General features: G+C 38.2%; 2 protein-coding genes across 2 annotated transcripts in view; one reads left to right on the forward strand and one right to left on the reverse strand.

The window, feature by feature from the left end:
- Positions 1-25,209, reverse strand: part of mrpl39 (mitochondrial ribosomal protein L39) — a 350,047-nt gene that overhangs the window by 43,725 nt on the left and 281,113 nt on the right. The window lies entirely within an intron of this gene.
- Positions 14,662-25,209, forward strand: part of LOC133658215 (sodium- and chloride-dependent GABA transporter 2-like) — a 50,209-nt gene continuing 39,661 nt past the window's right edge. The window contains exon 1 of the mRNA XM_062059990.1: positions 14,662-14,773. The gene's annotated coding sequence lies outside the window, so the exon portion shown is untranslated. The remainder of the gene's footprint in view (positions 14,774-25,209) is intronic.

The raw sequence follows: 25,209 nt of genomic DNA on the forward strand, positions 1-25,209 counted from the left end.
TTTGATAAAGACCGGGAAAATGGTGTGTACTCGTAACGACGCGTGCAATAGTGATGGGTTGATGAGGCGTCATGAAGCGTTTCGACACATTGCAAAACTGTATTGATACTGTGTCGATACTGTGTCACTAAATACTGACATCTGCTGGACATTAAAAATCCCTACAGGCAACCTATGGACCGACTCAACTGACACTGATTTTATGACCTAGTATATAAAATAATATAAACAAAGTCATTGTATTTCATTTAGGATTATTTCATATATTCATTTCAATAAAAATATATTTTTATCTTTTTTAGATACAGTCAATAAATAATGTGAACATGTATCATAACATGGAAATTCAAGAGAACGTGTTGTGAATGAGGATGCTTGTGGACTGGGAATTTTTTTATTTTATTTTTTTTTTACACATTTTTATTTAAAAAAAACAGTTTTTCCAACGTATTAAATTTTAGACGATTTTTCTTCTCAGTTATTATTTCTCCGGCTGTAGAAAAGACCCGCTCACAGGGCACAGAGGAGGCGTCAGTGCGACACAGTTCGCGTATCGGTCACGTGACCGAAACAGCTCATGATCGGTCACGTGACTTTCTAAAAGCGGTACGCGCACCGACACAGGGTTTTGCTCTATGAGCTCGACGCATGCGTCGATGCATCGGTGTTGCCGGACCCATCACTAGCGTGCAACAACAACAAGGCATTTAGTAACAGTGAGCTGTGATCACTTCTCAGTATTCTTTCACAAGTAACCGGGTCTCCAGTGGTGTCTTGGATTTTCTTCGTGAGTGGTTAACTTAATGGGAAAATGAAAAACAGTGAATCGAGGCTATCGAGTGCGACTCGCAGTTTGTTTACAAGGACGCGTTCTCGCTAAGCGCGAAGTTAAATCATAAAATGCAACCTTACAAAAAACGATGCATGATTTATCCGGGAGAATCTATACACCAATTTTCTTGACCCAGCCACACACAAAGAAGTTGTAGACCTCCGTGCTTTTCCAAGTTTTCATCTGTTTTTGCCGTGTAGAATGACGTCACCAGCAAGTTCGACGTGGTTGGGATCACTCGAGAAATCCTATTTTGATAACCTTTAGGGATTGATTCCATTGCATTGATAGTTCTTTTTGCTTATGTCTGCCTTTAGCGGTAGGTTCTAGGCCATTTGCGTACTCTGATAGTTTGCACGTTGCTTGCTGCACAGTTACTGTTACTGAGTTACTGTGTAGAAATATGGGGGAACAACTACAAATGTGCGCTTCATTCACTAACTGTGTTACAAAAAAGATCAATTAGAATAATACATAATGTTGGATATAGAGAACATACAAACTCTTTATTTATCAAATCACAAATATTGAATTTCAACGATTTGGTGCATTTGCAAACAGCTAAAAAAATGTAAAAAGCAAACTATAACCTGATACCCAAGAATGTACAACAATTCTTCTCAACAAAAGAGGAGAATTATAACATTAGAGGAAAATCTAATTTAAAACATTTGTATGCTCGTACAACACTTAACACCTTTAGCATATCAGTATGTGGAATTAAATTATGGAATGGATTAACTAAATAATTTAGACAAAGCAGCAATATGATTCAGTCTAAGAGACTGTTCAAACTACAAGTGTTCACAAAGTACATAGAACAAGAATTAGGATGAACAGCTTGAACCCTTTTTTTTCCTTTTTCTTTTTTTTTTTTTATTGAGACAAAGATTATTTGTGTATTTAATATTTGTTTGCTTATTATGGTATATTTTTTATTTATTCTGTATTTGTTCACTGTTCTGTTACAGAGAACAAGGAAATTTAATAAAATTGCTGCGGTATGCACAGTCATGTTGGAAGAGGAAGGGGCCCGCTCCAAACTGTTCCCACAAGGTTGGGAGAATGGAATTGTCCAAAATGTTTTGGTATCCTGGAGCATTCAAAGTTTCTTTCACTGGAACTAAGGGGGCAAGCCCAACTTCTGAAAAACAACTCCACACCATGATTCCTCCAAGTGATTAGGACACATGATTCCCTTAATTTGGATGGGTGGCCAAATACTTTTGGCAATATAGTGTATATAAATGTGGACCGTGACGAGTGTTATTTTCCAAAGTTATATGATTGGCGCATTGAGTCTGCATGGCTCTCATCACCATTTTCACCAACAAAATACTTCAATAAAAGGTAAATGTAATGTTATTTAAAAAAAGAAGTCATTCTTCTCATCCTCCAGCCATTTCTAATCACATTGGTCACGCCATATTAGAGTCCTCAGTCTACTCCAAAGACCAAACACTGTAACCACTCTGCGGTTCAATTACCGCTTTACGCCACCATTATCATCTCTTTTGGAATTTGGTCTTTGACACTCAAAAAGGGATTACGGAGTCAAGCTCACTGCCAGCGCTGTTTTTCAACTACCCAAAAGTCCCCCAAAAAACATAACCACACTATTTTTGGGGAAAAAACTACCCAAAGCAAGCACAATTCAAAACATTATATTGCCATCCAACAATAATAGTTTGTACAATGATCAAATATATTCCAAAGTGTGTTTGTGTAATAAAGTCGCTCCTTTAAGTGACTACACCAGGCCTATTAAAAAAAAAAAAATTTCGGGGGCCAAATATTCTGAAGAACTAAGGACCTGGACCATCTCTCTTTGATATTATTAAAGTTAAAGTACCAATGATTGTCACACACACACTAGGTGTGGCGAAATTATTCTCTGCATTTGACCCACCACCCTTGATCACCTCCTGGGAGGTGAGGGGAGCAGTGAGCAGCAGCGGTGGCTGCGCCCAGGAATAATTTTTGGTGATTTAACCCCCAATTCCAACCCTTGATGCTGAGTGCCAAGCAAGGTTATTCTTATTTTGTATATTCTTATTCTGTTTTTATGGACCTACCGCAAATAAGCTAGTCGAAGATTGTAAATATGACGAAGCAAAAATGTCAGTCTTGTCCAAGTTTTTTTCGAGGGCCGGTCTGATGTCATACTCGGACAGATTTGTGTGTGTGTGTGTGTGTGTGTGTGTGTGTGTGTGTGTGTGTGTGTGTGTGTGTGTGTGTGTGTGTGTGTGTGTGTGTGTGTGTGTGTGTGTGTGTGTGTGTGTGTGTGTGTGTGTGTGTGTGTGTGTGTGTGTGTGTGTGTGTGTGTGTGTGTGTTATATATTATATATATATTATATATACATATTATTTATACACATAAATATTATATAAATGTATGTATGTTTATATATATATATATATATATATATATATATATATATATATATATATATATATATATATATATACATATATATATATATATATATATATATATATATATATATATATATATATATATATATATATATATATATATATAAAAATCTCCTGAGGTTTGAGGAAAACCCCTCATGAAACAGGCCTGTAGAGATGAAATAGTCTTGTGATTTTTTTCCCACACATACATATATATATATATATATATATATATATATATATATATATATATATATATATATATATATATATATATATATATATATATATATATATATATATATATATATATATATATATGTGTGTATATAAGTATTTATATATGTATATATGTATTTATATATGTACACATGTATATGTATATACAGTATATGTATATAAGTATGTAGATTAGCTACATTTAATCGAGAGTAACTTGTAATTTATCTTACTACATTTTCCAAGTCGTTTGCCCATCACTGCACATAGTTTAATTACCACCGTCCAGATAAATAAATGTGTTAGTACCAGGATGTACAAACTCGACCGATACAGTTCAGTCACGTTTCGCTGTGGTTCCATTCTTCTTCTCTTCCACAATGATATGCATTTAGATTTTTGATAGTTAATACAGAGTGGCATTATGGTCCTTTTGTCGTCATTTCAATAGATGTTTGCAGGTTTCTCAATTGAATCAATTAGAATAATTTTGATCATTTTCTGGAAGTTTCTTTTATCATTTTGTTATGTGCAGTGTACACTTCATCCAAACTTCAAGTGCAATATAATGTTTCAACTTTCAGGGGCGCTGGACTCATTATGGTCAGAATCCATGCAATTACGCAGATTTTTTTCATTTACAGTAAACTCAATAGGGAATAGGAACCCCAATGATTACATTTGCACCTCCTCCACTTACCGTATTTTCTGGACTATAAGGTGCACTTAAAATCTTTTTTTTCCCTCAAAACTCGACAGTGCACGTTATAACCCGGAGCACCTAATGTAAGGAATACGTTTGTTTGAGCTTACCCACCTCGAAGCTATTTTATTTGGTACGTGGTGTAATGATAAGTGTGACCAGTAGATGGCAGTCAAACATAAGAGATAAGTGTAGGCTGCACTATGATGGGTCTCAAGTAAACAACACCAACATTTTAAATGTTCCACTGAAAATATAGAACATTACACACGGCGCTCAAAAATCTATCAAAATGTTTTAGTACGACTTTGGTAAGCTATGAAGCCGCACCGCTTGATGTGCTTCAACATACGAGTATTATTTTGGTGTGTGTATAAGGTAAGACATATCTGGCGTTTTATTTCGCAATATTATGCAAAAGCAACTTTTCTTACCTTCTGGTATTTGCGTAAATCCTGAAAAATTGGGCACGTCCTCGTCGACGCCGTAGTCGATAAGCTTCTTTTTTATCTCTATCTTCTTGTTATGGGACATTCATCCTTCACTGTTGCCATTTCTAATATAAAGTAGTGTAAAGTTCTTACTTATATCCGTCAGTAAACTCGCCATGAAAGCGCTAAAACATACCGGTGTAGTGAGGTTTTATTATTCACCCAAGAAACTTTAGTTAATAGAGTTCCGGTCGGTCGGTTTTTCACGGGACACATTTCCGGTGTGGTTGTTTCCGGATGAGGAAATGCTGCTCCGTTATTGATTTAAGTAAAGTCTGAACGTCATTAAAACAGTTAGCTCCATCTTTTGACACTTCTTCCACTCCCGTCCTTGCACGCTACACCGTTACAACAAAGATGACGGGGAGAAGACGCTGCCGAAGGTGAGCCACGTAAATAAGACCGCCCACAAAACAGCGCATCCGGAAGCGACTGTAAAACTGTAAAACATAATCCATGCAAAATTTTGACCAAAGAACTACCATTACATGTTATGTAGACCAGTGTTTTTCAACCTTTTCTGAGCCAAGGCACATTTTTTTTCATTGAAAAAATCCCGAGGCACACCACCAGCAGAAAACAAACAATGAAACTCAGTAAAAAGTTGTTCTCGCAATTGTCGGATATGAATTCAAACCATAACCAACCATGCATCACTATAGCTCTTGTCTCAAAGTAGGTGTACTGTCACGACCTGTCACATCACGCTGTGACTTATTTTGAGTTTTTTGGTGTTTTTCTGTGTGTAGTGTTTTAGTTTTTGTCTTGCGCTCCTATTTTGGTGTTGTGGACGCCGTCTGCTCCACACGCTGTAAGTCTTTGCTGTCGTCCAGCATTCTGTTTTTGTTTACTTTTCAGCCAGTTCAGTTTTAGTTTGGTTTTGCATAGCCCTCCCTAACCTTCAATGTCTTTTGTTTATTTTTTGTTTAAGCATTAGATACCCTTTTACCTGCACACTGCCTCCCGCTGTCGTCGGCATATTTTGATCACGACAAACCATGTTCCCGACATCTACAAAGCAATTAGCTACCTGCTGCCTCCTACTGATGTGGTAGAGTATTACACGGTTAAACTGCCGAGCTCTAGACAGCACAGTCAATAATTACTGGTTTGCAAAAAATATTTTTAACCCAAATAGATGAAATTACATAATTTCCCACGGCACACCAAACAATATCTCACAGTACCACTAGTGTGCCGCGGCACAGTGGTTGAAAAACACTGATGTAGACCACAAGGAAGTGTTTTCAATTTAGAAAAAAAGTATAATAATACGACTCCTTTAATGCGTGTTATAATCCGGTGCGCCTAATATATGAAAAAGATAAAAAATAAACCATTCATCGGCAGTGCGCCTTATATTCCGGTGCGCCCTATGGTCCGGAAAATACGGTAGTATTGCACTTGCTATGATGGTCCTTTAACAGATGGAATTATCTGTGCACTAGTTTTGTATGCACAATTGCTCATGATTTAAAATACACACACCTTTAGTAGATCAGGCCCTAAGTGTATTTCCACATGTGTGAGCGCAGAAGGACCTGTCTGACTCCAAGAGTGAAGGAGCCTCCCTTCCAAACTTTCCATTTCCTTTGCCCCCCACACCCTTTTGGAGTTCCACCCAGGATTCTTTTCAAGATGGACAGGCACTTCCCTGGTTGTTCCCCTGTGTTGCTTCGTCACGGCTCGTCCTCCTTAAGAGCCTGGCCAAAGTAAGCACTGCACTGCATGTATCAATGGCGAGTGTATTTACTTCTGCGGCCATGACGGTGTTAACTCCCACTGCTGCCCACTGGCAGGAAGAAAGCGAGGAAATGACCCTCGTCTTTGTCTCTTAGTGTGCACATTTATTAACCTATTACCCTTCCTATGATCGAGCTTCAAACACTGTTTTCTTTGAAAATAAAAATGTGAAATTGGCTTTATGGGCTCATGCTGTGCTTGAGTGCAATTGCTGACCTCGACGTTAAAAAGTTCAAGTTAAAGTACCAATGATTGTCACACACACACTAGGTGTGGCAAAATGATTCTCTGCATTTGACCCATCACCCTTGATCACCCCCTGGGAGGTGAGGGGAGCAGCGAGCAGCAGCAGTTGCCGCGCCCGGGAATCATTTTTGGTGATTCAACCGCCAATTCCAACCCTTGATGCTGAGTGCCAAGCAGGGAGGTGATGGGTCCCATTTTTATAGTCTTTGGTATGACTCCACGACCTACCGATCTCAGGGCGGACACTCTAACCACATGCATGCTTATTTTAAAGGTCACATATAATAATAATAATAATTTGTATTCATAATGGACACATGCCATATTTGTGCAGAAGGTAACATCTAAATGTCCTCCAATAAACACACAAGGTTGTTTTTTTGAAGTCATTTAAAAAAGGTAAACATGGTAGCCTATATACATGGAGCTAGCAGCTACACAACAGCTAAGCACACAATAGCACACAAGCTAGACATATGTACTGAGTTTCCTTAATCGAACAATATGGCATCTGTATTTGTCAAAATAAACAAGTACCAAATAATTATAGTTGCATATTACTTACAGATACAAAGGCTCCAAGGCAAAAGCGTATTACAAAGTATCCAGTAACACACGTGTCCGCATCATTTAACTTACCGCAACATAACAAATGATTGTGGCCAATAGGTGTCACCAAAAACAATTCCCACTTTAACTTAAAGACAGTATTAGTGCATTCCATGGTAAATAAAAAAATACACATAATTCTATCAACAATAACTCTACTTCTCTCTTTAATTATCATCGTTCTCTCGAGATGGGACGCTATCATGCGAAACAAAAAAATCACACAATCAAACCTGAGGAACATTTTGTAAAAGCAGAGGTATGCAAAGTGTGGCACGTGGGTCATTTGTTGCTATTGTTTTGGGGGGAGGTTGGCCCCTCTGCACGTTGTAGAACTAAAATACAAAAATTGAGCAAAAGACATAGAGAGGAAAGGCTGAAATGTAATTGTCATGTCTGTTCATGTTTTTGTTTTGGCCATGTGTTTGTTTTTTGGACTCTTTTTAGTTCCTGGTTGCACTTCCTTGTTTTGTTTGTTTCCATAGCAACTCATTAGTTTTCACCTGTCCTGTCACGCACCTGTTTCACGTTTTGAGTCACGCACCTGTTTTCACTGATCATGTCACTATTTAAATCTGTCGGTTTCTGTTGTTCGTCCTGGGGACCTCACACTTTTTCATCACTCTGCTTCATGTCATGTTCACAGTTCCTTGTCAAGTAAGTTTTGTTTATTAATGCCACAGTTAGTGTTTTTGTTTCATTGTTCATAGTTTCTGCCTTTTGTGCAAGTTTTATTTTCATAGCCAAGTTTTTGTACTTCCGCCATTGTGCGCGCCTTTTGTTTATTCTTTTTTTTTTTTGAGTGTTAATATTAAATCATGTTTCTTAATTCACGTCTTGCCCGTGCCAATTTTCCGTTGCCTTCCGGAGAAACAAAACCCCAGGACCAAGTCTTGACAGTAATAAATAACTATGGATGTCCATCTATACCGTTGGCTATTCTGAGCCAGTATTTTCCAGAAGTTATCTCATCCTATGAGAAACCTCCATTTTACTAATTATTTCCGATGTTGCAAAAATGTGTAGAATAAATATTTAAATACACTTTTAATTTTTTGCAGCTCCAGACAGATTTTTTGGGGGGTATTTTTGGTCCAATATGGCTCTTTCAACATTTTGGGTTGCCGACACCTGGGCTAGTTCATAATAACTAAACAAAAGCCAAACCTTCTATTGGCTTCCATTTAAATTATTTGGGTTTTGCCCTCAAAGCCTTCCTGTATCCTGCATCCTGGTTTTTTTGTAAACAATAACATAAACAACCCAAAAAATATTTTGTAATAGTAGGGACAAGAAACATCAAAATATTGATCTAATCGCTTTAGTATCAATTATATACTATACTAGGTATGGATAGTATCGGCCTCTGGATCAACCACCCCTACTTTACATTGAAGCGTTAGCATGGTGTGTGTGTGTGTGTGTGTGTGGGTGTGTTTAGCCATTCATTTTCTTTTAGTCTTCCAGTGATAGTATTACTTGGAAGAATCGTTTAACGATTAGTATATTATATAAACACGTTTGTTGCAGCTTGCTCTAAAATTCGAGCCGGTGTTCTGGCAATTTTTGTTGATTAGTTTCTCATTTCTGACATTTTGAATAAATTGCCTAAATAATAAATGTTTAGGAAACACTGAATCAAGCAACAGAAACATGCGTCCATAAATCATATACCCCCACAGTACGCTAGTTTGTCAGCACAAAGACAGGCCCAAGCAAAAGGGTCAAGCACACACACTTTTCATCCATAACAACAACACAGGCTGGCCAAACAGGGCAAATTCCCCACTGGTTTTAAACAAATCTTCCCCATTGAGCGCCTCGTCTTTTGATAACAGAGCTGGTGAGTGATGGGTGCATGCATGCGGACCGAGTGTGCGCACTGGCGGTGTTTACCATAGGGGATGACTGTTCACATGGCTTGTCAGGTGATGCATGCTGCCGGCTACCTGCTGTGCAGCTGGAGACTGTTGGGGACTTAATGGTCTGGCCGAGGAGATGAAAAAAAACACTCTTTGTTTGAGGCAATGAAGCCAGACACAAGTTTACATACACTTCTTGTAGGAATCATATTGATTTTGGGCCCGCAATGGTTTATTTCAGGGCTATTCAACTACTTAATGAAGAGAGCCGCAGCTTCAAGAGCCCAAGAGCTCAGGGGCCAGACATCGAAATGTGGACGTTTCCTCAGAAAGTGCCTCCGCAGCTTGTATTCCTTTGAGTCTGACTTGACTTAATTAAAAAGTGAACACATCGACTTTCACACTGCACTGTCAATAAATTCATTGTTCTGCCCTCGCTACTTGTTTCTAGCGTGTGCAGCTAGACAGATAGTTAACAGCATGAAGAAAAAGAAGCCTCAGAGGTTTTGTTCAGGATTGCTGTTCCTTCTTTTGAATGATTTTCCTTTATCAGTTTCTTTAAGACTTCTTCCTTCAATTAGGTTTGTTAGACTGAAAATATAAACATAAAATAAACTTTACAAATGTATGACGTCCATTGTGTATTTTACATAATAATAGTGTTAATACATTCACACATTAAACTACAGATGTTTACGCATATAGAAATTAAACAAAATCCTCAGCAAACATAAATGTGGCTCAACATGATTAAACCTAAGGTGTAGCATTATTGCCCTCTACTGGGCAAATTAAGCACTACGTGTACTAGACGACCTTTTCTCGCCAGATAGTTACTCTCAGAAAAAAAAACACGACCACAAGTACTAAAAACATCACAAAGTCAGCAATTTCAATACAAAACAAACTAAATATCTTTGTGCACAATATCTACTTACAAGTTTCGTAAAGAAGCTTATACGCTGCGATTTCTACCGTTGTCGCTGGTCTGGAACCGTGTGTCCGCCACTTCAAAAGGTCCGACAGAAAACAATGACTCGAGCACTGGCTCTGGGCAGAACATTCATACTTTGTTGTCCAGTCGCTGTCAAAAGTCAGATTTTCGCAATTTATTTAGGTATTTTTCAAAATTGATAGTGCCACTTTTTAGTAGTCTTCTTCTACTCACCCTACTGCTGCTCCATTGTGACACATATGCCTCACTGTTGCCCCTTGCAGGGTGGCGGGAGTACTGCAATCATGAGCAACCCGAGTTTGAATCCGAATCAGAATCAGTCTGCCAACTTCGAGCGCCCCTTACAAAAAAGGTGAGAAACAGTTAAACGCTGCAGGGGGTGAGAAACAAAAATATTCAGTCTAAGCCTGGACCCCTGGAGAAGGGGTCCAGACTGAGGCTAAGGGGAAAAAAACCTCGTAGCCATAGCACACACTCTTACACACATAAACATGAACTCTTACACACATAAACATGTAGAGGGTAACATCAAATAACACAAAGGACATTACAGGTATTAAAAGAGCAGAGCTGTTGCAACTAGCCATTTCTACATACAAAAGTTTAAAAAAAAATAAAAATGATATACATTATCGTGGCCTCTGCGGTGTTCCACGCCATCGTCTGCTGGGGTGGGGGAAGCATGGCCAGAGACAGGAGCAGACCCAACAAAGCAAACAAGAGAGCCGACTCCACCCTCGGCCCCCCACCAACTCTCAGCCAGTGTCCAGTCCGTATGGATGAGCGAGGATACGTCCAAGGATGGTTTCATCGGGCAGGCCAAATGAAAAGCTTTGGTGGACCGCCAGTTGAATAGGCCTGGTTTATTCCAACCGTGGAATTATCCAACATACTTGTCTTGTATTATTATTTAAAGGCCTATTGAAACCCACTACTACCGACCACGCAGTCTGATAGTTTATATATCAATGATGAAATCTTAACATTGCAACACATGCCAATACGGCCGGGTTAACTTATAAAGTGCAATTTTAAATTTCCCGCTAAACTTCCGGTTGAAAACGTCTTTGTATGATGATGTATGCGAGTGACGTCACTAGTTAAACGGAAGTATTGGTACACCTTTGAATCCAATACAAAAAAGTTCTGTTTTCATCTCAAAATTTGACAGTATTCTGGACATCTGTGTTGGTGAATCTTTTGCAATTTGTTTAATGAACAATGAAGACTGCAAAGAAGAAAGTTGTAGGTGGGATCGGTGTATTAGCGGCTGGCTGTAGCAACACAACCAGGAGGACTTTGACTTGGATAGCAGAAGCGCTATCCGACGCTAGCCGCCGACCGTACGGATGATCGGGTGAAGTCCTTCGTCCTTCCGTCGATCGCTGAAACGCAGGTGAGCACGGGTGTTGATGAGCAGATGAGGGCTGGCTGGCGTAGGTGGATAGCTAATGTTTTTAGCATAGCTCTGGGAGGTCCCGTTGCTAAGTTAGCTTCAATGGCGTCGTTAGCAACAGCATTGTAAATCTTCGCCAAGCTGGAAAGCATTAACCGTGTATTTACATGTCCAGGGTTTAATAGTGTTGTTGATTTTCTGTCTATCCTTCCAGTCAGGGGTTTATTTCTTTTGTTTATATCTGCATTTGAGCCCGATGCTATCACGTTAGCTCCGTAGCTAAAGTGTTTCGCCGATGTATTGTCGTGGAGATATATCAGCTACCAAAAGTTGCGAACTTTATCGTCGTTGTTCTCTACTAAATCCTTTCAGCAAAAATATGGCAATATCGCGAAATGATCAAGTATGACACATAGAATGGATCTGCTATCCCCGTTTAAATAAAAAAAAATCATTTCAGTAGGCCTTTAAACATTTGTTTATTGAAATTCACACAGTTAACAGAAATGCAATACAATACAAATAAATGAACATATCAGTCAAATAAGTACAGGCAAATATTGATATCGAGCCACAGACAACTGCAATTCCGAACGGCCCCAACATGGTGGAGCAACACACAAAAGGCCAATTAATCATTCACAACTCAACGACGTGTCAATCTTGGCCAAACTAGAGATCTACCTCCTTTCCAACATACATAAATTAGATGTTTCTGTAATTTACACAGGGTCAAAATGATAAGGTACAGGTTAAAATTCTAACTTATAATAATAATTCACCCCTATACAATATCCTACCCTAATACCCTTCTGTGCAATATTACCCTTCGAGTGCAATATATCCGACACTGATTGTTATTTATTACTCCGGTATTCTTGTCTTGTTCTGTATATTGTAGTATTTTGTAGTTCTATAGTGTTTTGTATATTGTACAGGATTGCTTATTATTTTTATTGGATAGTAGTCTATTTATTTCAATTGTTAGTTTTTTCTTTATTACCTGTTGTGTAATTTATTTTTACCCCATATTTGTTCCCACTACCGCACCTTAAATTGGAGTCCTTAATCTCGTTATATGCAAATATAATGACAATAAAGTCCATTCTATTCTATTGTAAAATATATATCTACACCAAGGGATGGGTTCCTTTCCGTTTGAACCGATACAATATCGATGTCACTGTCTTAAGAGCCGGCAAAACAGTTGGCCCCTCCCCCATCTCAATGCACTCCATCTTGAAGTGACAAGAAAAAAAATGTCCGTTCTTAACATATTTGTTTATGTTATATGTCATATTATGTCATATCCAGATGCTGATTCAACAGCATGGTTATTGCACAGGTGTGCCTTAGGCTTTATTCAGGGTTTGGGGGGGTCAGAAAAGCAGTCAGTATCTGGTGTGATCACCATTTGCCTCACGCAGTGTAACACATCTCCTTGGCATAGAGTTGATCAGGTTGTTGATTGTGGCCTGTGGAATGTTGGTGCACTCCTCTTCAATAGCTGTGCGAAGTTGCTAGATACTTCAGATACAAATAAGAGGTCACCGCACATCCCTGAGATTGACGCATACACTTGATTGCAGAAGCATAAGTAAGCATGTTTCGCACGTGTGGAATCTCAGTCGTGAGTATTTGTCATGTCATGATGAACAAGTCATATCTAAAATGGATGGCAATGTGAGTACACTTGCCTGAGGTTAACTGTCTTATGCTCACTTTCAGTGAGAACTACAAAAAGCACTCAGTTGGGCTAACATGGACTTTTATTTAATTGAGTGCCTTAGATTTTTACACTGTTCAACAACAAAACAACTCGTCCAACATATACTTAATAGAAAGAATGTGTTTATTCTCCATTATTCTTGCCTTTCCGTGTTGTTGTTTTTTTTGTTTTTTCAAAATTGCTCAACCCAATTTCCCAGCATAGTTTCCATCCTTTCCCCGAGTCCTGTGCTAAATGAACCCTTGTATGAAAGTCCATCTTCCACATTCCAGGTATGTGACCCAACTACAGACAAACAAGACATGAATTAGAGGTAATTAATTATTTTTGTCTAAAATGAATGAGAAAAATGTCCACATCACACAGTGCTTCAGCTAGTGAACGCCAAACTAGCAAAACAGGTTATTTCATACATTTAAAATGTTCCATTAGATTGATTACAGTGTTGCTGCAAGTTAATTTTGATTAGTCACAAACTAATATTAGGTAAACGATCAATATATATAAAGTATAAAAAGTATATGATCGGCTAATGCAAATTAATGCCTTTCAAAGACGATCCCCTCTTCAGTTAATAATCATCCCCAACCTTTGCGGCAAAAAAACTAAATAAATCACGAGAGGACCGGAGGACAAGGCTATAAAAATGTTGCACACCGAGTAAGAACAAGCAGGAGCAGACAAGATAGCATGTTAATTGTTAAACTAGCTGCTAATAGTGCGTTCCATTTGTACCGGGAAGTCGAAATTTTCGCGTTCATAGTCGGAACTTCAACTGTAACGGCCCTTGAGGTCGGATTTCCTAGTCGGAAAGTCGGAGTATTCTCATATCCCCTAGTTGGCGTCAAAGATGGCTGCTGTGAATGTAAATGTCTATTATAATTTTTATGTTAATAACGTTTTATTATTCATAACCAGCCCCATCGCCCCACCTTGTCAAAACCTCTCCAAACTTTTATAATTCATTTATGCTAAGTTTGTACCAAAAAAATTATAATTTGTCCGCTCCGTTACGATTTTTAAGTTATTCTACAATATATTTTGACAAGGTGGGGGGCTGGATGACGTCACTAGTCAAATAATGTATTTTAGAGTAACTTAAAAACCGTAACGGCACAAACAAAAGTTTTTACAGCTCAAACGAATGGCAGTGTTATTTCAATATTTGCAATGGTATGGGGGGCAACTTCACACAGGTGTGCCATAGGCAACAAAAGCACTTTGTACACTAACTCAAGAGGTGCAATACAATCTATGTTTTTCTGAAAACGTGATGCCATTACCACTCCCATTTAATCCATCAGCATCATCCTTCATTGGTTTTGACTCAACCTTTTTGAAGCGGAAAAAATCTAACCGATTGTAGATACTTGGCAGCATTCCTATTTTCTAAACAAGTCTGAGCTCTTTTAACTCACCGTTCAACGCTCTGGTGTAGCTTTTTCAGTATTTGTTGTACTCGTTGAAGACTGATCTCAGAGCCAGAGAAGAAAAAGAACCAAGAAGATTCTCCACCTTTCTTACACTGACCAAACTTCAGAAAACGAAGTTTGTACTTCTGGCTACACAGGTATGTCTGTAGATTCAATGAAGTTAGGCAGACAGGTATTTGACATTTTATTGCACTCCTTATCTCTGATAACAATGCACCAAACAGTTGGATGCAAACTGTGAAGTTAATGTGTCTCAATTGGTTCACTTTTTGGCCTTTGTCCATAAAATAGTTCATAGTTTTGAACTATGTTATTGACCAACGGCTGATTATGAAATTTTGACCATGTATCAACCTTGAATATTCAACAATGTTTATAGCTATGCTACAAACTATGTTCTTGGCATAGTTCATGGGTTTGATCTATGTTGTTGACAGAATTTATAGCTTTGATCTATTTTATTGCCCAAAAGCTGATTTTGAGATTCTGATCATTTATCAACCTTGAGGCTGAATGTTCAACAATGTTCATTGCTATGAACTATGAATTATGAACTATGTTCTTGATATATTTCATAGGTTTGAACTGTGTTATGGACCAAAGGCTGATTTTGGAGATTTTCATCATTTATCGACCTTGAGGCTGAATGTCCAACAATGTTCATCGCTATGAACTATGAACTATATCTATGAGCTATGTCCTTGATATAGTTCAAAGGTTTGAACTGTGTTATGGACCTTGGGTCACAATTTTGATGACTTTAGACTGGACTTGACAATGTCATCAAAGACTTACAACACGATTTGAACTCCAACTTCAGATGCTTAAATACCAGATATTTTCAGTCAGCGTGTTGAATAGAAAGTGTCCCTATTCAAAATAATCAACTAATTTGACCGTTATTATGTAATTTGTTTAGCAAGTAAACACATTTTGCAACGGAATCTGCCTCATATGCATCTATTAATGTCCTATCAAGTTTAAAAACAAACAACAAGGGTGTGGAATAAAGAAACTAAACAAGAAAGACCAGAAACCCAAAAATGACTCACACACTTTTTGCTCATTTCAATATGTTGCCACAGCGACGCATCGTAAAGAGATCAAAAGAAAACACTTATATGGGTTGCAATCAATGTGTTGACAGAAGTTGAGGTTTGATTACTCAACACATACAGTACATTAAGGAGAAAAACTGCTTTAAAATCAGACCAACATGTTCAAACACAAACACCCACCTACTTACATATGCACTGATTATATCCTGAATGCTATGTGAGCACTTTTTCTGTGATTAACTTTTGTCCAACTGGTCATGTTTGAGTTTCCTGCCCCTTTCAATATAATGAGTCAATGTAAGATTGTCATGTCTGTTCATGTTTTTGTTTTGGCCATGTGTTTGTTTTTTGGACTCTTTTTAGCTCCTGGTTTCACTTCCTTGTTTTGTTTGGTTTCCATGGTCACCCATTAGTTTTTCACCTGTCATGTCACGCACCTGTTTCACGTTTAGACTCACACACACCTGTCACCAATCATGTCACTGTCATATTAGCCCACCTTTGTTCATCACTCGTTCTGCCTGCATTGTCTTTATGTCACACCGGTTCATGTATCATTCTGACCAAGTAAGTTTCCTAGTCCATTCCATAGCTTCTGCTAACTAGCAGCTTCACTTGTGTTTTAGGCACGCTTGCCTTTTTTTGCTTTATTGTTTGCGTTTGTGGTAGTTTGAGTTATTTATGTTAAATAAATCCAAGCCTACCTTCACGCTGTCGTCCGGAGCCGTCTTTGCACTGGAAGAACAACCCCGCAGCAAGCTGCGACCTTCCCCTCTTGACAAAGATCATTTTCTTCATATCGTGTCTGCATGTGAACAAATCTCACATCTTCTAGTGCAGGGGTTGGCAACCCAAAATGTTGAAAGAGCCATATTGGACCAAAAATGCAAAAAATAAAATCTTGCTGGAGCCGCAACCAATTAAAAGCCTTATGTGTGAGTGTCTATATTTGCTATATTAGCCTACTATCAAAGGCTGACGCAAATCTTCGTTGACAGAAATGTTGCATTTAAATTTCTATTCTACACATTTTTGCAACATTGGAAAACATTAGTAAAATGGAGGCTTCTCACAGGATGAGATAACTTCTGGAAATTACTGGCTTAGAATGGCCAAAGGTATAGAGGTGTGTGTCTAAATTAAAGGAAACGTCAGGCTGTCTTCTTCTAGTGGATTTATTGCAATCTTTGCAAGCTGGGTAACGTTTGCTGTGGTCTGGAACAACACGGCGCACAAACAACTATCAGAAATGCAGTCAATATTACATAAAGATAATGAGTCATGAGACATGCATTTATAAATTAAATACACAGAGGACATAAGTAAAGGAAATTAAATGAGCTCAAATATACCTACAAATGAGGCATAATGATGCAATATGTACATACAGCTAGCCTAAATAGCATTCAGGTCTAACCGATAACAATAACGTGTCACTGCTATTGATGGAATTGGTAATGTTTTAAAGTAAAAGTTAATGTACCACTGATAGTCACACGCACACTAGGTGTGGTGAAATTACCCTCTGCATTTGACCCATCCCCTTGTTCCACCCTCTGGGAGGTGAGGGGAGCAGTGAGCAGCAGCGGTGGCCGCGCTCGGGAATCATTTTGGTGGTTTAACCCCCAATTCCAACCCTTGATGCTGAGTGCCAAGCCAGGGAGGTAATGGGTCCCGTTTTTATGGTCTTTGGTATGACTCGGCCAGGGTTCGAACTCACGACCTACCGATCTCTTAGGGCGGACACTCTAACCACGAGGCCCCTGAGCAATTTATATAGTTTAATACTTTTGCTTATGGTGATCATCAGAGACACAAAAAGATTGCAACTGTGGTGAACTGCTTTGACTATTTACTGTTATTGCAAACTATGCATTGTATCATTTGTAATTGAGGGTTTACATGTCAATGACGATGTGTACATTTTTGTATTTGGGCATTTAATTCTTACATCACTAAATATGTTGAAGATGTTTGGGATGAATAAGATCGAGGCAGAGATATTTCATGTGATCTATCGCTATTTATTACAGTTCTCTACTTATCACTGACTTACGAAACATACACATATTATTTTCACTCTGCATTAATTTAGTTCTTTATACAAAAATGTTGTTGTGTTAGAATACAGCTGTTTACAGGTTTCTATCCATGGGTCTCTCCGTTAATATATTGACTTATTTCACTTTTAATAACTTTAATTTGTATGCTTTTTGGTAAACAGTAAACAGTCCCCACCTCATTTCCCAATGTGTTCTCTGTCTGTGAGTAATGTCATAAAGAGTGGTGTCTGGGGCCCCCCAGAGATTGACGCACTGATAACTCACTTCTCTACATGCCAAGAAGTGGTTTACAAGTGCATAATGGAGGTATGTTAATCTGATTTTAAAAAAGCTAATCACAATCAGATTAAGGGGTTTCCATGTGTGTAGAAATCTTATTTCCAGCCAAAATATTTTAGAAATTCAATTAATTTAGTGCCTGGAAATGTTCTCCTCTGCCTGTACATGATAGCTAGTAGCTTTCCAGGAATTTAGATATCGTAGGAATGTAACTCAATGTTTTTTTTCTCAAGATGGTCCTAAAGCTCGAGCAAACTAGTTGTACGGGGATCAGGGGCGCCGAAAAGGGGGGGTAAAGGAGACAGATTCTAGGGGCCCATGATGGAGGGGGGCCAAGAGAGGCCCCTAATGATGATGAAATTATAATACAGGTGGCCCTGTAAAGATTATTTTCATGGGGCCCAAAATCCCTAGCGGCACCCCTGACGGGGATGCTATTGCTACAATTACCTGTCTGACCATTCACAAATCCCCAGTAGGACAATGTGGCTTGTTATTTAGTGTTCTGAGATAATCTCAGCCCTGCATGCGGTCCTTCTTGGTCCAAGCTCGGCCCTCAGGGCGAATGTTTAGGAGCCACCTTAATCAGTGTAGAAGCTTGTAGACTCAACACTCATCCTCGTTTGCAGCCTGTCCTTTTCTCGCTTTCAATACATACACAAAGCCTATCCTCCCGAGAACCAGTGTCCTCTGCAGTGGACATTTGGGTTTTGCTGAACAATTTCCAAATGGTGTAACTCTGACAAACGAATTAGACCAAAAACAAATGTCCACTTCAGAGCACACTGGTTCTCAGGAGGATATAAAATACTGTACACAACTCTATGGGGTTAATGAATGGATGTTTGTAACATTCCGTAACTGCCATTGTTGGAGAACTCATGAGTCATCATAAGAGGCTTGTCATAATTTGAGTACAATTTATACAGTTATGATTTCTGGTAGAACAAAATGTTGCAGATTGTCGTTGTAGCCTCAAGCCTCACATCAGTGAGCAACAGGAATCTTTTCTGTATGTTTAGCTGGGGTGGGCCTGTCTAGCTTTGCCTCAGTGATGATTTCTTCTTATCACATGCAAATGCTGAATGACCAAAGGACCAGCAGGGCTTCTTCTTTCTTTTTTTTTTAGATAAAAGGATTTAGATAAAATGGGTATAAATTAATCCATTTTTTGGAAGTGCAACCTTGAAAGCTTAATGTGACTCGTCAGCCAGACAAACAAAGGTAGGTTTAACCCTCAGGAGATAAGGGCTGACTTTTTTTCCTTTTAGTAATTTGTTTCTGCAATTTGGGCATATTTTTTGTTGTGTTACTTTGGGCTGCAGCTATCAGTTATTTAGTAATCGAATAATAAAAACGATGAATTTGTTCGATTAATCGAAAAAAAAACACTTTATAGCCTCAGTGCGTATTTTAGGGAAAATAGTTGAAATTAACAACACTTTTCTTGCTTGCCCTAACCACCTTTCTTGTTGTCTACAAAATGCACATCTTCAACATCAAATTTGCACATTTGAAAGCATCAGTATATAGGTATATAACAAAGTTGAGTTTATAAATAAAGACAAAAAACTACACGTAAAGGCTCTACCCAATTAAGAATTAGAACAATACATTCATTGAGTGAGTTTGTCAATATTAGTGCATTATTAAAGATAAACATTTCCGCACTCTATGCGGTGCAGATTTTCTCAGTTTTGATAGTTACACTTAAACGATTAATCGAATCAACAGTATCTAAAGCAAAGCTTTTTTCTGATCAAATGATTCGGATTAATCACCTTAGTGTTACCGCATTGTACAGCACAAGATTTTTCCAAAGGGGTTTTTTCGTGTTAAATTTTAATATCCGCATTATTTTATTTTTAGAGAAATATAAGGGACAAGCGGTAGAAAAATGGATGGATGGATGGATGGATAAGTCTTTCATTTTTCAAAGGTTATAGAAACATTTTGGATTCATACTTCACTTGTTTTGCTCAAATCATGTTCAGCTCTGAACAAAAATATCAAACATATAATTTTTTTATTATTATCATTTTAACTCTTTGAAGGCCTTCTGATCAAATGGTTTTCAAAAAGTATACAATTTTATAACATGAGTTATTTTATTAGTTTGAACCTGTGACTATATCTGATCAAAAGGCATTCAAAAGGGTCAAAATATAAAAACATATATTTTTTATTTTTCTGTTAGAGAGTTTATTGATTACAGAGCCCCACAGGGGACATGGGGGGGGGAGAAAAAAATAAAAACAACCCCAAAATAACATTGAGAAACTATACTGATTAAGTATTGTAAGATACTGAGAAACTTTTGCAATATTGTGAGAAACATTTGCGAGATATTAAGAAACTTTTGCAAGATCCCGATTAACTGTTGCAAGATCCTGAGAAACTACTGCAAGATCCAGAATAACTATAGTAAGATCCTGAGAAAATATTGCAAAATCCTTAGAAACTATTGTAAGATCCTAAGAAACAATTGCAAGATCTTAAGAAGCTATTGCAAGATCCTAAGAAACTATTGCAAGATTTTGAGAAACATATTGCAAGATCCTGAGAAACTATTGCAAGATCCTTAGAAACTCTTGTAAGATCCTAAGAAACTATTGCAAGATCTTAAGAAACTATTGCAAGATCCAGATCAACTATTGTAAGATCCTGATAAAATTTCACAAAATCCTTAGAAACTATTGTAAGATCCTAAGAAACGATTGCAAGATCTTAAGAAACTATTGCAAGATCCTAAGAAACTATTGCAAAATTTTGAGAAACTATTGCAAGATCCAGAGAAACTATTGCAAAATCGTAAGAAACTATTGCAAGATCCTGAGAAAATACTGCAAGATCCTGATTAAGTATTGCAAGATACTGAGAAACTATTGCAATATCCTAAAAACCTAGTCCAAGATTTGAAGAAACCTTTGCAAGATTCTGAGAAACTATTGTAAGATCCTGGGAAACAATTGCAATGTCGCAAGGGAGTTTTGCAAGATCCTCAGAAACTATTGCAAGATTCTGAGAAACTATTAAAAGATCCTGAGAAACTATTGCAAGATCCTGAGAAACTATTGCAAGATCCTAAGAAACTAATGCAAAATCCTGGGAAACTATTGCAATATCGCAAAATACTTTTGCAAGATCCTGAGAAGCTATTGTAAGATCCTGAGAAACTATTGAAATGTCCTGAGAAATTATTAAAAGATCTCAAAAAACGTTTGCAAGATCCTGAGAAATTATCGCAAGAGCCTGAGAAACTAATGCAAGATCCTAAGAAACTATTTCAAGATCCTAATGAACTGTTCCAGGATCCTGATATATTTTTGTGAGATCATGACAAAATTATCACAGATGCTGCCATTGTTGTGGATTGCTTATCATCAAATGAGTTACACTTCTGGGAACAGCTTCTGGCTCTGGGATATTGTGAAGGGCAAAATTAACGGGTCAGATTTCGGGGATGGTAAGTGGGAAGCTGTTAGGAGAATATGGATTAAAGGACTTCTCGACCATGGCGTGATAACAGAAGTAAACAAAATGTTTGCGTGCTAATTACACCAAATATTCTGCAAACATTCCGCGATGTGGGAAAACAATTAGTTTCAACCAGTGATGGGCAGTAACAAGCTACATGTACATAGCTTAACTACATTTCCCAGTAGCTTGGCGGTAGCGTAGCTACTTTTTAAACGAGTAGCTTATCCTGTAGCTTAGCTATTTTTAGACCCATGTAGCATGTAGCTTACATTAAAGCTACAGGAACACACATTAAGGTGAGTTGAATTCATGAAAAGTTTTACTGCACATAATCCTTGCCAACTGTTCCCAAACAACACACAAGTCATTGTTTTGTTTTTTGGTCAATATATAGATAGATGATGGGTTTTTTTATACTGTAGGTAGAGAAAATTATTAACATTATTGGGGTGGGCCAAAGAAAAGGCAAACTAAATAAATACATACAGGGTGGTGTGGGGACCCCTAGAGGTAGTTGTATGGTGTCCCCAGCTAAATGACAGATAGTTAATAGTAATGGACCCTTATTTGTACACTCTCGGTTACATTAACATTGATATTATACATGTGGGCCCATAGATGAAAATTCAGTTAAATGTAGCTTTGATGTAGCAAGCTACTTTTGCCCTGTAGCTTAGCTACATTTGTAACTTGTAACTGAGCTGGCTTTGTGGTCCGAGTGTCCGCCCTGAGATCGGTAGGTCGTGAGTTCAAACTCCGGCCGAGTCATACCAAAGACTATAAAAATGGGATCAAATACCTCCCTGCTAGGAGGGCAGGAATTGGGGGTTAAGTCACCAAAATGATTCCAGAGTGTGGCCACCGCTGCTGCTCACTGCTCCCCTCACCTCCCAAGGGGTGGAACAAATCAAATCGACTTTATTTATAAAGCACATTTAACATTTACCAAAATGGTAGCCAAAGTGCTGTACAATAGGCAGGTTAAAAGATAACACAAAAAAAACAAGGGGATGGGTCAAATGCAAAGGATAATTTCACCACACCTTGTGTGTGTGTGTGACTATCAGTGGTACTTTAACTTTAAACTACATTTTACAAGTAGCTTTCCCATCACTGGCTTCAACACATCAAAACTTATAAGCCTCCTGAAACGCCAGCATTGGTACGAAAAAATGTTTAAACTATCTCAAGATACCCCAAAACTATTTCAGGTTCTTGTTGTAATAGTTTGTGTTTTGTTTTGCTATTTAGTTTTTCCAAAAAGGGCTCTGTAATTGATCAATTTTAGCAAAAAAAACAACTAAAATCTATAAATAGAATTATAAATCCAAAATATTTTTTCTCTTCAAATACTTAAGGACTTTTATGTTCTGTTTGGCTGTGAAGATAATTAAAATCGAATTTCCCCAGAGGATTAATATACAGCAAGTCTATAGTGGCAGAGTAAATGTTGTCATTTGTCGACAAAATAAAATCTGTTTATTCCCGTGAATGTGACACATTATTCGCCTTTAAAGGCCTACTGAAACCCACTACTACCGACCACGCAGTCTGATAGTTTATATATCAATGATGAAATCTTAACATTGCAACACATGCCAATACGGCCGGGTTAACTTATAAAGTGCAATTTTAAATTTCCCGCCACACTTCCGGTTAAAAACGTTTATGTATGATGACGTACGCGCGTGACGTCACGGCGGCAACGGAAGTATTGGTACCCAATGTGTCACCATACAAAAAGCTCCGTTTTCATTGAAAAATTCCACAGTATTCTGGACATCTGTGTTGGTGAATCTTTTGCAATTTGTTCAATGAACAATGGAGACTGCAAAGAAGAAAGCTGTAGGTGCGATCGGTGTATTAGCGGCGGACTACAGCAACACAACCAGGAGGACTTTGAGTTGGATAGCAGACGCGCTACCGTGAGTACAGCTTTGGCTTCCAAACATTTGATCGCTAGTGTGACTATGTGCATGTCACGTACGTAACTTTGGGGAAATATATGTTTCTTGCCGACTCTGATGGCGGCCGGGGTGTCGTCGAAAGCTACAACGCCCGCCGCCGCCGCTCCGTAGCTAAGTTAGCTTCAATGGCGTTGTTAGCAACAGCATTGTTAAGCTTCGCCAAGCTGGAAATTATTAACCGTGTATTTACATGTCCACGGTTTAATAGTATTGTTGATCTTCTGTCTATCCTTCCAGTCAGGGGTTTATTTATTTTGTTTCTATCTGTATTTGAGCCCGATGCTATCATGTTAGCTCTGTAGCTAAAGAGCTTCACCGATGTATTGTCGTGGAGATAAAAGTCCCAGTGAATGTCCATTTCGCGTTCTCGACTCTCATTTTCAAGAGGATATAGTATCCGAGGTGGTTTAAAATACAAATCCATGATCCACAATAGAAAAAGGAGAAAGTGTGGAATCCAATGAACCCTTGTACCTAAGTTACGGTCAGAGCGAAAAAAGATACCTTCCTGCACTGCACTCTAGTCCTTCACTTTCACGTTCCTCATCCACGAATCTTTCATCCTCGCTCAAATTAATGGGGTAATCGTCGCTTTCTCGGTCCGAATCACTCTCGCTGCATTGTAAACAATAGGGAAATGTGGGCAGCCCTATCCCCTGTGACGTCACGCTACTTCCGGTACAGAATGGATCTGCTATCCCGTTTAAATAAAAAAAAATCATTTCAGTAGGCCTTTAAACCAAAGTCAAACAATGACAAAAATGACCCAACAAATGCTGCACAGTTATGCCGGTTTGAACATTAAAACGTTTTCCAATCGTGACACAAAACTCCTTCCAGCTTTGTTTTCATTGGGTTTTTGAGTTGTTAACAACTTGTATGCTGACCCTGTTACATTCATTTGGATGTTTCATGACCATAAAATGACTATGAAAAGAAATGACTGCAGTTTATAGCTTAAAGCAGGACAGGACAACCCCTTTGGTTAGGAAATAAAAACAAAAACAACAAAAGACTGTAGGGAACCGCTTGTAAAAAGTACATCAGGAACAAATATCTGGTTCACCGCACGGCCCGGTGGAGTTCTGTGCAGCGTGTACGTTTAAAAGGCTAATAAATAATGAATGAGTAAGTGTTCCTCATATATTTTAAAAGGAAGTTCATGCAACCACTGTCATGAAGAAGTTGTATTAAATACAATCATACACCAAGATGTTGATGATCAACTTGGGTCTGAGACATCTGATTATGTATTTTCTTCTTACAGTGGAATTGCAAAACAACATAACCATGTGTGTCTTAAAATACTTAAACAGTGGTTTTCAAACTTTTTTCAGCGAGAACTACCTTAGAAACCATTTGGCTCTCCGAGTACCATAATTATGACTAACATTAAAATGCAGTAGCATGGTAGGCCTAAATATTCATTAAAAACAAGGCAGAGATTTTATTTAACAGGTATATTTAATATTTTTGGCCATTGTAACATTACACTACACTGTAACACAAACTAACAGAGTTTGAATATTGGAAAATAAAAAATCTTACTTTAATCAAGTGATTCTTTGGCGTAAAACTAAACGGAGCCCGCGTGCCACAGTTTGAGAACCATGCGGGGGTTTCCAAAGTGCGGCCCAGGGGCCATTTGCAGCCCTAAGCTCGAGTTTTGTGGTCGGAAACAAAAACATCAGTAAAGGTTTAAGAATAAAACGCATAAAGATTTAAT

The sequence above is a fragment of the Entelurus aequoreus genome, linkage group LG01, assembly GCF_033978785.1.
Source record: "Entelurus aequoreus isolate RoL-2023_Sb linkage group LG01, RoL_Eaeq_v1.1, whole genome shotgun sequence".
Taxonomy (NCBI): Eukaryota; Metazoa; Chordata; class Actinopteri; order Syngnathiformes; family Syngnathidae; genus Entelurus; species Entelurus aequoreus.